At 41.2% G+C, this 14249-nt stretch overlaps 1 long non-coding RNA gene across 3 annotated transcripts in view; it reads right to left on the bottom strand.

The window, feature by feature from the left end:
* Nucleotides 1-14249, bottom strand: part of LOC146768019 (uncharacterized) — a 110901-nt gene that overhangs the window by 58758 nt on the left and 37894 nt on the right. Inside the window, exon 3 of one of the 3 annotated variants that reach the window (XR_014953956.1) lies at nt 12714-12892. The exons of the other annotated variants lie outside the window; for them this stretch is intronic. This is a non-coding gene — a long non-coding RNA (uncharacterized LOC146768019). The remainder of the gene's footprint in view (nt 1-12713; nt 12893-14249) is intronic. 3 annotated transcript variants of the gene reach the window in all.

The raw sequence follows: 14249 nt of genomic DNA on the forward strand, positions 1-14249 counted from the left end.
TAATTATAATGATGCAAGAGACAGTTTATTTGAAAAATTTGAGAAAAGCCTGAAAATTAAAACAGCAGCAGCAAAACTCCCACAAAATGAAACTTGAAACACCACCATGTTCCTGGAGCTATTCCTGGAAAGGTTGCCATGTTTGTGTGAAATCCTGGGGAGGGAATGTATGCAAGCATTCTGCTCGTCGTGAACCCCAAACACCCACAACGCTGCTAGATTCAATGTAATAATATGTTCTGAAAGAGGAAACCCTGCAAGCAAACTGAACAACCCTTCAATGCTTTTTGACACCCAGAAGGGAAAGGTGCCCAGGGAATGCTGTTTTTCCACCCAACACACCAGACCCACAACAATCAACCACAAGCTCCAAGAAAATCATACTGCCAGGTTGCCAACAACAGCAAAACCTGACCACGGAAGGGAGAAGTCAGTGTCTGAGGAGCAAGGGGTTCTCTGTGGGATGGCTGCTCCCATTAAAACTGTACCTGTGGTCTCCAGGACCATGGACAGAGGAAAATATCTGTTTCTTCTTAGAAGCCGCGCTAGTGAGCATCCATTTCTGCTGAGGAATGTCCTGTTTGTGTAACAGGAAAATCAGAACATGAAATAGAATTCCTAGTTTGCTGCCTTTCTCACTTCGTGCAGACTAGAGCTCATTCCAATGGGATTGCCTGAATTGTATTAATTAGTAATTACTGAAGTAATTTGTAAAGGAATATCTGCAACAAAAAGTGTGCTTTATTCATATGCTCATAACATATGTGGTTTTATATCCCAGAGGGTGGCTGGGCACTCCTCAGGCAGTGGAAGAATTCAAGAATCATTTGGACAACAGTCTCAGGCACACAGTGTGACTGACCCTTGCGGTGTCATGTGCAGGGCCAGGGGCTGGACTTGATGATCCTAATGGGTCCATTCCAACTCAGCATGTTCTGTGATTCTGGGGTTCCTTAATATTTCCTTCTTGTCACTGATCTTGTAAGAGTACTGAAGGCTTGAAGACAAAGGACATTCTACCTCACATCCCATAAATATGATTTACCCTATGAACATACAGAGTGCCACCCTAAGAACACAATCAGAATGCGGGGTTAACCTTAAACCCAGGAAGGGACAAAACTGAGCAACTCATTGTCTAAGTTGTGGTGCAAACCCAGACTGAACCATCCAGTTCTCATTGGGTATGCACAGGGTGTTTTTCAGAGAGCTGGAAGACTATATTCTTCTTAGGGCTAGCTCAAGGCTCCTCGGCTGTTTTACTGCCTCAAGGATGAGGACAGAAATAACAAATACAGAAACAAAGCCAAATTGCAGTGAGAGCCCTCCAGATCCACCCAGCACCACTCCCCCTGGTTAAACCAAGCCAGACCGATTTTAAAAAGAACTCTTTCTTCTTTATTACCTGCTTGGTTAGAGAGTCATAGGACAAAAATAGAGGTTTTTTAGAAATATTGCTACATATTACATTTTTGTTTTCCTTCTAGAATCTGAAGTGACTGGCCTGTCTTTATTGGGACAGATGCTCTATGGCATCAAAATCTTTTATTAATTAATTGTCTCCCTGCAACTAATCAGTGTGTCCATTCCTATAGGCAGGTTGGAGAATTGTGGTTTACAGACCTGGGCAGACTTCCACGTTCAGCTCACTGGGGGTATGAAAAACATGAGGAAACAAATCATCTGGTACATAACAAATATCTAACAGAGACTGGCATGGAGTCCATTCTATCAGCTCCTGCATGTGAGCTCTGAAGAATGAAGGCCCAGAGCACATGCCATGTGGATTTTATTAATGATCATGAAATAAATCAATGGAGCTTCTGACACATTAAATTTGTGCTGCTCTGGAGTCAGCTAAATTATTCCACTTGCAATTTTTACTTAAGATTTGCAGTCTCTAAGAGATCTCAAAGAAAACCCTGCTGGAGCTAGAACCAGAAACCAGTTGAGTATCACATGACTTTTAGATATGATGGAAAATCTTTCTCACTGCTGCATAGAAGAGAGTTACTGAGTTTAAATATTTCATGCTGCAACCATAAGAAGAAAGAAAATCAGACATGTTTGTCTTTGCTTCACGACACAGGGAGAGAGGGAGAGAGAGAAAGAAAGGGGGAAAAAAAAGGAAGAAAACCATCTGAAGTGTTGTCAAATTGTGCTAAAAGGGTTTGTTACTGTTGTTAGCAGAAGCTGACTTCGTGAAAAAGAATGCTGTAAATGTGTGAATATATTCAGCACATCTGCATATGAGCCCCAGTTGTTTATGGTGGCTGCCCCCTGAGGACAGACACTCCCTGCAGCCAGAGCTGCGTGAAGATGCAAACCCTGCTTCCCAGAGGGAGCACATCTCCTTGTCTCCAGCAGAGACGTTCTGCAGAGATGCTCTGCCAGCTCAGAGGCAAAGGCAGACACATTAATGATGTATTAGTGCACCAAAAACTGTTCTAGGATTCAAAGCTGCACTCCAGTGATGTAGTTTAACCACAGGAGGCTTGTGCTGAGTGCTGAGGTTACACAAGGATTTTTATTTCAGAAGTAATCTCACTCTCGGTTTATTTTGCTTGGTTTCAGTATTTTGTTGGATAACTTAGGAAATTTTGAGTTTGGAATTTTTTTCCTCTTTCAGCTCAGATCAAAATATTTACATTTACCTGAAAAATGTCACAGGAAAACTCTAGGAAACATATATTCTGGAAGAGGTAAAAAGTCATATTTGACCTAAAACTCAAATGCTTTGAATATAGTTTTTTGTTGGATATAGTTTTCTATTATATAGTCAGGCCTTATATTTTAAGTAAAATTTGTGTTACGTTTAAATTAAAAACACCATGTTTTGTGGAAATTTTAAAAAGTAATGTAAAGCATTGAAAAAAATTCTTTTGTTTCAAAAATAAATAATAAATTAAAAGCAATTCTTCAAAAACCACAGGGTTTTTCAGTAAATTAATTGTCAACATTGTGGTTTTTTTTCCTTTGCTCACTTCATTGCTAATTAACAGCAATGAGAAATTTCTGGTACCACAATGAGGAGAAGGTCATAGAAATTGCCATGATTACTGTTGTAAGCACTCAGCACAAGTCACCAATAATTGTAATGGTCTCAATAAAAACCACAAGTTAGTCCTGCCTTACAGATGGAAAACATGGAGCATAGATCCTGAAATCACCTTGCTGTGGTCATGCAGCACATCTAAAATTGATCAAGTAGCACATCCCAGGAGGAGTGGAGCTGTGGGGAGAAAAATCTGAAGAGGTCCATGATATTTGTGCTGTGTTCAAAGGACCCACATAAATAGTCTTTGCTGTGTATTTATTTCTAGTCTGGGCCCATAAAGCTGGAGCCACATTCACAAGCAGAGTGCATCAAGTGCATGCTCTGACAAGGCCATGTGGTCCAAAACTACTCCCCAGTAGGAACCAAAAGTAGAGTGAGGAGAAATGGACAGGAAATTAATTTCAAAACACACTCCAGTTCTGCTTGAAGATGCAGATACTGCATTGTGTGTCCTAAGAGAGCCCAGGTCTCTGAAATGCTAATTCTGGACTCACTTATATAATTTTCTCACTTCTAACTTGCAAGAGGTCTATTGTGAACTGGTTTGAGTGTTTCAATAGTACTAGCCAAAAAAATGTAAGTTACAGGAGTAGTCACAGTCTCAGTCAGTCAACAGTTACTGCTCATTGCCAGAAGAGGTAACCTGTTCCCATTATGTTTTTCAAACAGTTTTCTTGGTGACATCACCATCCTCATAATTGTTTTTAAATGGCTTTGAAAGCACATACCAAGAAAATAATAATAGTTTAAAAACTGTACTGATACAAAATCAAATAGCTATGAGTGAATCAAGAATGACTTCAGACTGGAAATGAAAAAACTGGTTCTGATTAATAAAAAAAAAATGAAACTGAAATAGCTTACATAGAAGACAGTGGGAACTGGGACCTCCCATTATTTTAAAATGAGGATGATAAATTAATGGGATTGTATAAAAAAGGGACTAAGACCCGAGGTTGATGTATCAATCTTAAAACATCCAATTCTCAATATCTGCAGAGCAGGGCGTGGATCAGATCTCACTTGTTAACAGTGCTTGTTCACACTCTATTTATTCTGCACTTACTCACACCTCAGATTTCTCAGAGTAGCAGCACAGGGGTGTGGGAGTTTCTTTTGCTTTTTTCTTCCTCTTTATACAACACACACAATGTGGGTTCTGAAGGGCTGGTCTTTTTCCACCTTCTGAAGCACAAGAGCTTGTCCACAGGAGACAATGCAGCATGTGCTCAGTGATATTAAACCCTTCCAGGTGGCCATCTGTCATTTTTCCCCCATTAGTTCAGGGTTAGACTCATCATCTGGTTTGAAATCAAACCTGTTTTTCTACAGATCACTTTGCAACAATCATTGTTTCCTGGCTGTTTTTAGTTTCTTTGCTTTCCATCTTTTTCTTTTGCTTGGTATGGGCCCCTTTACAGGGCAGTCTAGGATTTTTCTCCAGCTAAAACCTCATCTCTGGAAGCCTTGGGACTCTGGAAATGCCCTCAGGTGTCCTGTGACATTGTATTTGGAGCTTTTGGTCTTTCACTACATTTCTTCAGTTTGTTTTGTAGCAGGCTAAGCAGGCAATAAATGTAAGAGCCCAAGGGATGAGGGGACCACGACTCAGAGTTTTGACCATGACTCTGTGTCTGCAGTGAGTGGGCATGGAAGCCAAGATCCAAACAGGACTGAACTCTGGCCAAAACCAGGCTCTGCCTGCAGGTCTGCGACACAGAGCAGGTTTTTAAATTTCTAGTTACACCTATAATTTATTCTGGGAGAACCACTGTGTGACACATTTCTCCTGAAAGGGACAATCTGAAGGGGAAGTCAGTGAGGAGGTAGAGATCATAACTGATATCAAAGGGTTATGGTAGCAGAGAGAAAGGAACCATCTCTTCTTTACATTTCTCAAGGATTTTGCCAGTGGTGCATATGCACTATTCAAATCATGCACTTTTTCATGGTAATCGTTACAAGGAGGAAGCAGGGATGGGTAAAATGTGCTATGTAAACAGTATGTGGAGAAATTATCGATATGTACACAATGATAATATTAGGCAGTAAAGGTGCTACCAGAATTGATTGATATGCCTTAATAATGCCTTTCCACTTTCCTAAGGGAGTCAGAAAAAAAATGGAGCTGAGACTGCTCTGTGTTGGAGATGATATTTTGTAAGTTCATATTTCTTTTCAATCACTTTCTAGGAAAGGATTTTGCACTGAGGGTATAATCTTCTCTTAAAGAACTCTCCTAGTGTGCTTCCCTTTATGAACCAACATTGGCTGTTATTAAAATAAATATTTATTTACATGGAACTGAAAACATTCTTGTTTCATTTGGATTCTGCAAGTATATGGTAATGGCAAATGTAACAGGTCACTGTGCTCTTTTCATAAGATTGTATCTTTTTAGATCCTGCTCACAAATATAGGAATAGATTAGAGCAAAATATACTTTAATATATAACAAAATGCAAAATATTTAAAAATAGAATCATTCTTTTCCAACTGCTTTGTTGGGGTTTTTTTGGGGGGGGATTTGTTTGTTTGTTTGTTTGTTTTAATGAGTTTTGCCTAAACTTAGATGGGTATTCTGAAGTTTTTGCCATCCAGAGACTTTTATTGCAGGGATGAAGATTGTAAAAGTGGCTTGGGATCTCAGAGCTGAGCACTTGTGCTCATAACAAAGAACCAGCTTCCCATAATAGCAAAGTTACATCCATACAGAATCATTAAAATTCTGGAGGAGAAAAAATATGGGATGATTCTATCAGCGTAAGCAGCACTACTAATGAAGGCTTTGCCAAAAAAAGCCCAACCCTTCACAATATTTAACTGCCCTTAAACCCAAGCCTGACAGCAGACTCCCAGCTCTTTGCCAGCTGAGCTTTCTCATCTCTTCAGACTGATGCTCCTGCTCATTTAAACCATTCCTCATTTCTAAAGTGTTAGGGCCAGTAAGGCAATACTGACAGTGGTACGTGCTTGGCACAGACAACCTCACCCAGCACCACCTGCAGCAAACTTACAGCTTGGGCTGAGTCTCCTAGGAAGGTAACTAAGCATGGGTAGAAGCTCAAGTGATCCCAGCATAAGATGGGTGGGAAAAGAAGGAAAAGCATGCTTTAACATATTTATGTCCATCCTGAGTAATATCTCTCCCACCTCTGTCCACACTCTTTTTTTCTGCTGACTTACAGAGCTGGCTTTTACCAGCAGCTTCTCCTCTAGCTAGGGTAGGATTTATACAGTGAACAGCTTGCCTCTTTGCCTTGGATAAATGAGACACAGTCTAGTAATAAAAACAACTTTAATCTCTCTTTTTAAAAAAGGACCCACCACAGTATCTCCAGACTACTGTTTCCATCAATATGGCAAGTTCCAGTTGCTTTCCAGAGATCAAAATGTGCTGTGCTGACATCATTAAGATAAGCAAACTGATATTTCATAAACCTAAAGCAATACTTCAGCTATTATTTTTCTTTCATTACTTTGGATCCTCTTCTATTTTCACATGATGTCTCCTTCGGAGAGTTTCTAGACTAATTAGTCTGCAATTTGCTGGGTCATTTGATTTACCCTTTTAAACTGTGACATAATATTAGCTTTGGCATCCCTCGGCCCTCTTGCTCCAAGACTTGCCAGAAATCAGTACAAGCAGTTCATAAATCTCCTCAGGCAACACTTTCAATGGTTCTGGATCAAGCACTGTAAATCCTGAGATTTTAAAATGTTTAACTTTAGTAGTTGCTGTTTAACATTCTCCCTAATTAAGAACAGAAGAGAAAGTGTTACCACACATATTCTTAACATGAAACCATCATTCCCCTTCTCTCTGGGCAAACAAACAATTATTGAACAGTCCTGAGGCAAAGCTTTTGGGGAGAAGCAATATCTTTGTTGGACTATCAAATAGTTTTGATCATGCTGATAGCAGGTATAATAAAAGTTTTTATCACTTCCTGAAAAATCTGCTTTACCTCCATCTTTAAGCTACCATGGTTCCAACAGCACCCCCATGATAAAGATTTCAGTTTTTTACTATCAAGATGATAATTTTATCATCCTTCTCTATGACTCTCCATGTACCAATGCTAAGGTTTCATCTGCTCCTCAGGCTGTTGAGACTGTCTTTAGCCTCTTTTATCAATATTATGAATTTTATGTTAAATTTAACAGCCCCACTTTCCAATTTCCTATTGGGAATGTGTATGGATGGGTATACACCTATTTGGTTTCACTTATAATCACTGCCCTTCCTTCTCATCAGCAGGAGGCTGTGGCCTGTTTTTCCCCTACTGCTGAATTGCGGAGGCTTGAAATTTAATAAACATTTCCTGAAGAGTTTTCTATTACTGTGTGTACTCTGGTGTTTCAATTTTTCTCATTATGATTTTGTCTTTTGAGCATTATCTCTTTTTAAAGAAGAGAGGAAGCAAGAGAGGAAATTGCTGAATATGTCTGCCTTCCAGTCAGGATCAGCAAATGCAACTGGGGTTTTCTTAATGATATTTAAAATACATTTTAAATATACAGGTTTTTTTATGCTTAGAAAACTACCTGTCATATTTAAAAACTGTAAGGTTATGGTGTGAATGGAAGAATGCACATGTCAAAATTTTACCTCCTTTGCTTATTCTGTCTGCTTAACTCAGGTTATTAGGGGATGGTGGCCTCTTGGTGACTTCCCAGCCCTTCTGTATCTATCCTACATGTAGGAATGCTTAGCCTGTCAGAAAAAGGTCACCCTGGGGTACAAATGGCCTTTTGTAGAGAGAGCTGCTTTTAGCCTATCACCAGCACCCCAAACACACACATCTCTAAACAATTTAACATTTCTACAGAGGTTATGCCCAGTATTTGGGCACTCCAGGTATTTTGATCTTCCAACCAGCTCTCAGTACCCCTGAGGGTATCCAATTTCTTTTCATGTATAATTCCTCTTATTTATTGCCCAAGCTTCTTGTGTTGGTAGGAAGGCTGCTACAGATCTCCTTTCCTTTAAATGCCTCAGGGCTCTGGCTCTCTACACTCTAACCTTAGTAACACAATGGGAGCAAACATGCTGTGTTAGTGGTGCTTAATTCTCTCTCATTTGGGGAAGAGAGAAACATCGCTCCGGTCACTTTGGCCAGGCAGCTCCCCAGAAGATGGACAGGTGTCTCAGACCCGAGGCAAACATCTTCCAGCCACTCCCCTGCCACCCCTCTGGTGTGCTGCCACCCACAGCTCTGCAGCACCAGCACACCCAGGGATGAAACTCTCCCTGCCTCTCATAGAAGGCACTTAAATGTAACGGTGTAAACAATCATGCCCAAACCCCTTCTTAAATATACCTCCTCCTGTATCTTCATGTTTCTAATATACATTTCATGATGCTTAAGCCCAGCTATCCCCTCTTCCTCCCAAGTGCATTCACTGCAGAAATCTTCTGGATGGCCATATAGCACAGTGACATGTACTTATTGCACTGAAATTATTAACAGTGCTGGTTTTGCTGACGACTATTTGTACAATTCACTGCTGTAGCACATAAGAAGTGCCTCCAGCCCCATTAATCACATCATTTCCCTAGGATGTTAGGCATTATGACCACTAAGATAAGACCTGCTTCTCCTCTAATATCTGCAGGTTATGGGCAAGCCACCTCATAATGATGCAAACTCACAGCATCAAGAGGGGCCTGAAGGACTAAACATTCATTCTGTATTATATGAAACCCACATGGAGAGCTCTACCCTCCCCCCTAGCACTGTTCCTCCTGGTCTCACTGCTGTTATAAATAAACTGCATGCTGGCTATGCTGCCTTCACAAACTGGTGTTCCTCAGGCGGCTCTTCACAGCCTTGGGATGAGCTGCAGAGATTAGCTCCGGGTGTGCAGCCCTCAGGGATGTACTGTTGTCAGCTTTTCTCTCTCTTTTTCTGCAGGGGAGAGGAAATTTGACAAGCCCATCTAGTCCTGATAACAAAGCCATTATGGGAGATGGAGTGAGAGTGGTTGCTGTGTTGTGTCTCCCTCTGTTCCCCCAGTGCTTATGAACCCGTTCAAATTCTTCCTCGTGTCCTCAGACCAAGTGTGGCACACAGCAACTTTGCAAAAGCCTCCTCCTATTCACATGGTGAAACATGGACAAGTCAGTGCAAAATATTGGCTGGGCTAGAGAGCCTGGCTCACTGACTGAGGCATCTTGCATGTTTTAGCAAAGCCACCTAGAGAAAGTGTTGGTGGTTTAAGGCAGCAGCGGGATAAACATTCCCCTGGCTCGCTACAGCAAGCAAACATTATCTTTAGCAGGACAGATTTGCAGATAATCAGTTCACTGTGAATTCTTAGTACAACATGGTGGCCCTGGACAAATGCAGTCATTAGGTGCATAATTAAAAAGTACTGATAGAAGCAGTGAGCTTAGATTTTCTCTGCATATGCGACTTACCCATCTGTGATAAAGACTCAGCATCTGTCACTCAGAAAAACTCTGAAAAGTCACAAAAGATTCCAAGAAACTTCCTGACAATTATTGGGGCATTTGAAAGTATGCTTACAAAGAAATAACTCCAGGGGCTCCAGCTATTTATCCCATCAGGCCTGAGGGATTACTTGAACAGGTTCTAAAAATTCCTATCTAGCAATCAAATGCATCAAATACCAAATGGCTAGAGTCTGAGGTTAGAAAAAAATGGTGCTAAAAATCCAGTGCAATTTTTAAACAATATTTGTATTTAATCATCAGGTCAATTTCCCAAGGGTAAATTTGATGGTCCTCCACATAAAAATGTTGCATTAAAGGGGAAGGGGTTGGTTTGGAATCACTAATAATTCAAGTAAAAATTAACTCAGGACAGTCTTGTTGCCTTGATGGTTCTTTGGGCTTTCCAGTGTGTGGAATCTCTGTTCCTGACCTGCAGAAGAGGCAGAGAGCTGTCCTGTATTCTGCTACAGCCAGAGCAGATCCCTCCATGGGAAACCTCAGCAGGCACAGAAAGACACCACAGTCACAGCATCCCCTTCTCCTGCCACTGCAGGGAGCCCCTCCATGTCAGCTACGAATCTATTCATGCCCTCACTCCCTTTTATTTTCTTTCCTTCGATACACAGTGCTCTGACACTTCCAAATTTACACCCCCATGGGGCTCAACTGCTTCTACACCTACCACACACTGGCCTATTTTCCCTTGAAGTGGGTAATAGACCTTTTGTCACTCTGCATCCCTGCCTATAGCAACAGGCTCAGGCTTACAGCTTCTGTAAGAAAAACAGACAATCTAAAAAGGCAAATAGCAAAATTGCCTGTTCATTCCCACATGATTGTTCCTGGGGTGACAGGAGGCAGGAACACCCAGCTGTCCTCCCTCTCCTGTTTGCCTGGGTAGGGCAGAGCCCCCTCTTCGTTTAGGGTCCTGTTTACACACACTCAGGAAGGTCAAAGCAAACCTACTGCAGGCAGGAGACAACACACATAATTCAAAGCACATTCAGTCTGCAAGAAGGTGCTAAGGTGGCTTCAGGGTCCTAAGACATTGGCTCTGCTAAGATTTAGCTGGCGTGACAGAGGACACTGCCTTTTCCACCTGCCTGTCCTCTCTGTTTATCCCCAGCACTGAAGCAAAAGTGCAGGAGATGGGGAAGTTCTAATTCCTGGTGCCACAGTTCATTGCCTCGACAGTTAATCCAAACTGCAATTGATTGTGTAAGCAATTAATAAGACAGAGTGATAACTGCAGCACTCACTGCAGAGAGGATGAAGGCAGGCCAAGTTATGACCCTGCTGGAAGAAGTCTCCAGCCAGAGGAGGGAACAGCCTGAGAATCAGTTAATTCTTCCCCACATGAATCACTGGAGTTTGTGCAGCAGAGTCTTTAATTCACTATAATTTAATTCTCGGAGGCATAAACCACAGAGATCTACAGCCACTTAAAACTTCTGAGTGAGAGCATCCAGGCATGCTATGAATTTTCCTACTTCTGCACACCTCCAGTTCAATTTCTGCCTCTCACATAGACGTGGACCTAGAGCCATACAACTGCTTTGCAGGCTCAGATTCCTGCAAACTCCCAAGGACAGGTCTGGCCACGCAATGTCTCATCGCTTTGATCAGAAATGGGGTTTTTTAAAACCTGTACATGTGATTCCTGCCCTGCTTAGCCGATTACTTCTTTTACCAGTCCTGCTGTGAGAGGTGCATTTTCCTCTGTTTCTGTCATTAGGTGGGAAGTGCTTACCTTTCTCATTTGGACTTGATATTGTCTTCTGCAGAGATTTTTTTTTTTTTACTTGATGTATGTATACAGCAGAGTTCCATTTGATATAAAATTGTAAATTTTGAATGCATATGTTCTTAAAAATTCAGTATCCTTAATAAGGTCTGGATCATCAGCACTTCTGTTTTTCCATATCACTAAAAACTTCCAAGAGGACTAAAGCAGCAAGGTCTGGAATTGTATTTTAATCATTTATGAGCGTTTTATGTAAGAATTGTTATTTTAGATGCATGCAACTGAATACATACTTAAACCTAGCTGGGTTTTAAGTATAAAATCTTCTGATTTGTCTTTTATTCAAAGTCAATTAATATTTATGTTTTATAGAAGGCTAAAGCAAGGCTTTATGATCAATGAATTCTTCCTATATAAAACTATAACTTGCAAAATTATACTTATCTTGTCACAGAAAGTTGCTTCTTTTCAACTGTAAGGGTTTTGCTTCCCTGTACACTCCTTTATAGGGAAAACAGAGATGGTGAAGAAAGGTTTAACTCCAATAGAAGTTCATCAGTCTTAGGAAAGTGACTATGCTTTTGTTTACTTCAGAAATTTGGATTGGATATTAGTCTGTTTACTTTTAAGAATTTTTTTCACACATCAGCAGCATATCACTCTGAGCTTGTAGAAATTACCACAATGCAAAAGTGGCTGATACGTACCAGTCAGGAATTTACAGTCATATATATAAATCCTGCACTAATGCAATGAGTAATTCTGTCTGTTCTTATCTGATCCCTTATAGAAGAGAAAATGCTGAAACTAAACCTGCAATATCACACTAGAAATGTCAGCAGCAATTGAAAGGCTATCAGCAAACTGGGTTAATCAGCTATTTCCAAATTCCCTCAACTGACACCTTTCCTCTGAAAACCCAGTGTTAACCTACAAGAAGAGGAAAAATAAATTGGCCCACAATTCCCACAGCAGCTGATGAACCTCAGACACTGCAGTACAGCTCTGTTGGCTCATCAGCTTCGACCTCTGCCACAGCAAACTCCCAACACCCAAGCAGAGCTGGAGAAAAGACCTGTGCCACTCCTGCACTTCTGCAGCCCTCACCTGACATTTCTCCCCCCTCAGCCCCTAAATTATCAGGCTAGCCCAGTGATCCGAGACCTTGAGGGGAGGAACATCAGGAGATGGGCAAAGATTCCAAAAGAGGTTCTTACCCCGATGTGGTTTCCCAGCTCTTAATTCTATGATGTCTAGGGGAAAGAGCGGGGCCAAGAGAGGGAGAACAGGAAGGGGCATCACCTTATCTAGGTTCTGGACAGGGAGGGCTTCTCTGGCTCTCCCCCAACCCTGTTGGGGCTGGAAGGAGGAAACCAGGCTTATCTGATCAGAGTTACAGGGGTCTCGGGGAAAGGGGGGGAAATATGGCCTGAGCGCACTGTAACACTCACCCCTGCCCCTGCTTTTGCCTCTTGTGTCTGCAGAGCTGAGGACCCCCAGGCTGACATTTTCTGAAGGGTGGCAGCAGGAACGGAGGACGAGCTTGGGCAGCTCAGGCTTGCCCTTCCTCTTCCTGCAGTTACCTGGTCCTGCTGTTTCCAAGCCTCCGGAGCCCAAGGACCGAACCTCTCTGGAAACAAAGACTTTGATTGTGTACTGATTCCACTGCAGCTCCCTGCTGGCACATATTGTGAACAAGCTCTTACTGTTTGTCTCCCTTTTCTGATTAAAAGCATTATCTTTATTGTGAGGCTAGTATTTAAGTCATCAGATTGGAGCCCAGCCACAGCTAAGTGACAGTGCTTGCTAGATAAGTATCCTGAAAGTTTTGCAGAGGGTTTGTTCTTCTGAAAGAAACTGGAATGATACCATAAATAAAGAGCACCACACGGGAGGGCTCAAATTGGATTTCAGCCTTAGCTGGGTGATAAAAGGGTAGCACCTTTTAACTAGGATATGAAAAACCTTTCTGTAAGGGGTCCTCCAGAAATGAAATCCAATAAACACACACAATTAAAAGAGAGAGAGAAAAGTGAAAGGCTGTGCAAGGACACACAGTTTTCCTAGGGAGAGTGGAGATAATAAGAGAATATGTAAAATACCCAGCTATAAGAAAATACACGTGAGCACATCAATCACTTTAAACCCTAATCCTCAAGTAAATTCTAGTCTTTTTCTTACTTCTTAAAATAGAAGTAGATCTTTAACCACGTCAGAGGAGTAGATAATAACCACCAGGGACTCAGGGAAACTTGACTACCAACAGTAAAATTCTCCTCTCTATAAGAAACAGCAGAATTTTAGCTTTCCAAACATAAATTGGGAATTGCATAGGGAAAATCATAGTCTGCCAGTGGGGAATATTTTTTCTGGGTGGGGTGATAATAGGTTTTTTCAGCCCGTATCACACAATTCATTGCTTCTCCTTCATGAATTTCTATCTCTGGCTTTACACTAAACTAGACCTCATGAACAAAGGTGATATAACAAAAAATAATACACTTTACACTAGTAAAATCAAACATTTGAAATGTTGTGTGGGAGAGGAGAGGCACATCTGTGAAAAAAAGAACTTCTCTCCCATACATCCATATAAATGAATGATTTTACTAATGTAAAGAGAGGTCTACCACTGTTAAGCCTTGTCAATGAGATCAGAGACAGGGCGCTGCTGTCTGCTCCTTAAAGTATATTATTTTTTGTTGGATCACCTTTGCTCATAACATGGCCATTGAGAATTTAATGTTCTTACATATTTCACCGTCAGACTTCATTGCACATTCACGAAGGAAAGTAATTTCATCAAGTGATAGACTATGAACGATACTAAATATAGATTTATTGGAAATTCTGGTGGAAAGTAAGTGAATTCTTTCTGCCAGCTGGAATAGAGAGCTACAGCCAAGATATCTTCTTACCTGTCTATCATTCTCAGGGTAAAGAAAATGATGAGTGCTCGTTCTAAAATCAGATTATCACAGCCATGG

This window comes from Lonchura striata, chromosome 3, assembly GCF_050655825.1.
Source record: "Lonchura striata isolate lonStrDom1 chromosome 3, ASM5065582v1, whole genome shotgun sequence".
NCBI lineage: Eukaryota > Metazoa > Chordata > Aves > Passeriformes > Estrildidae > Lonchura > Lonchura striata.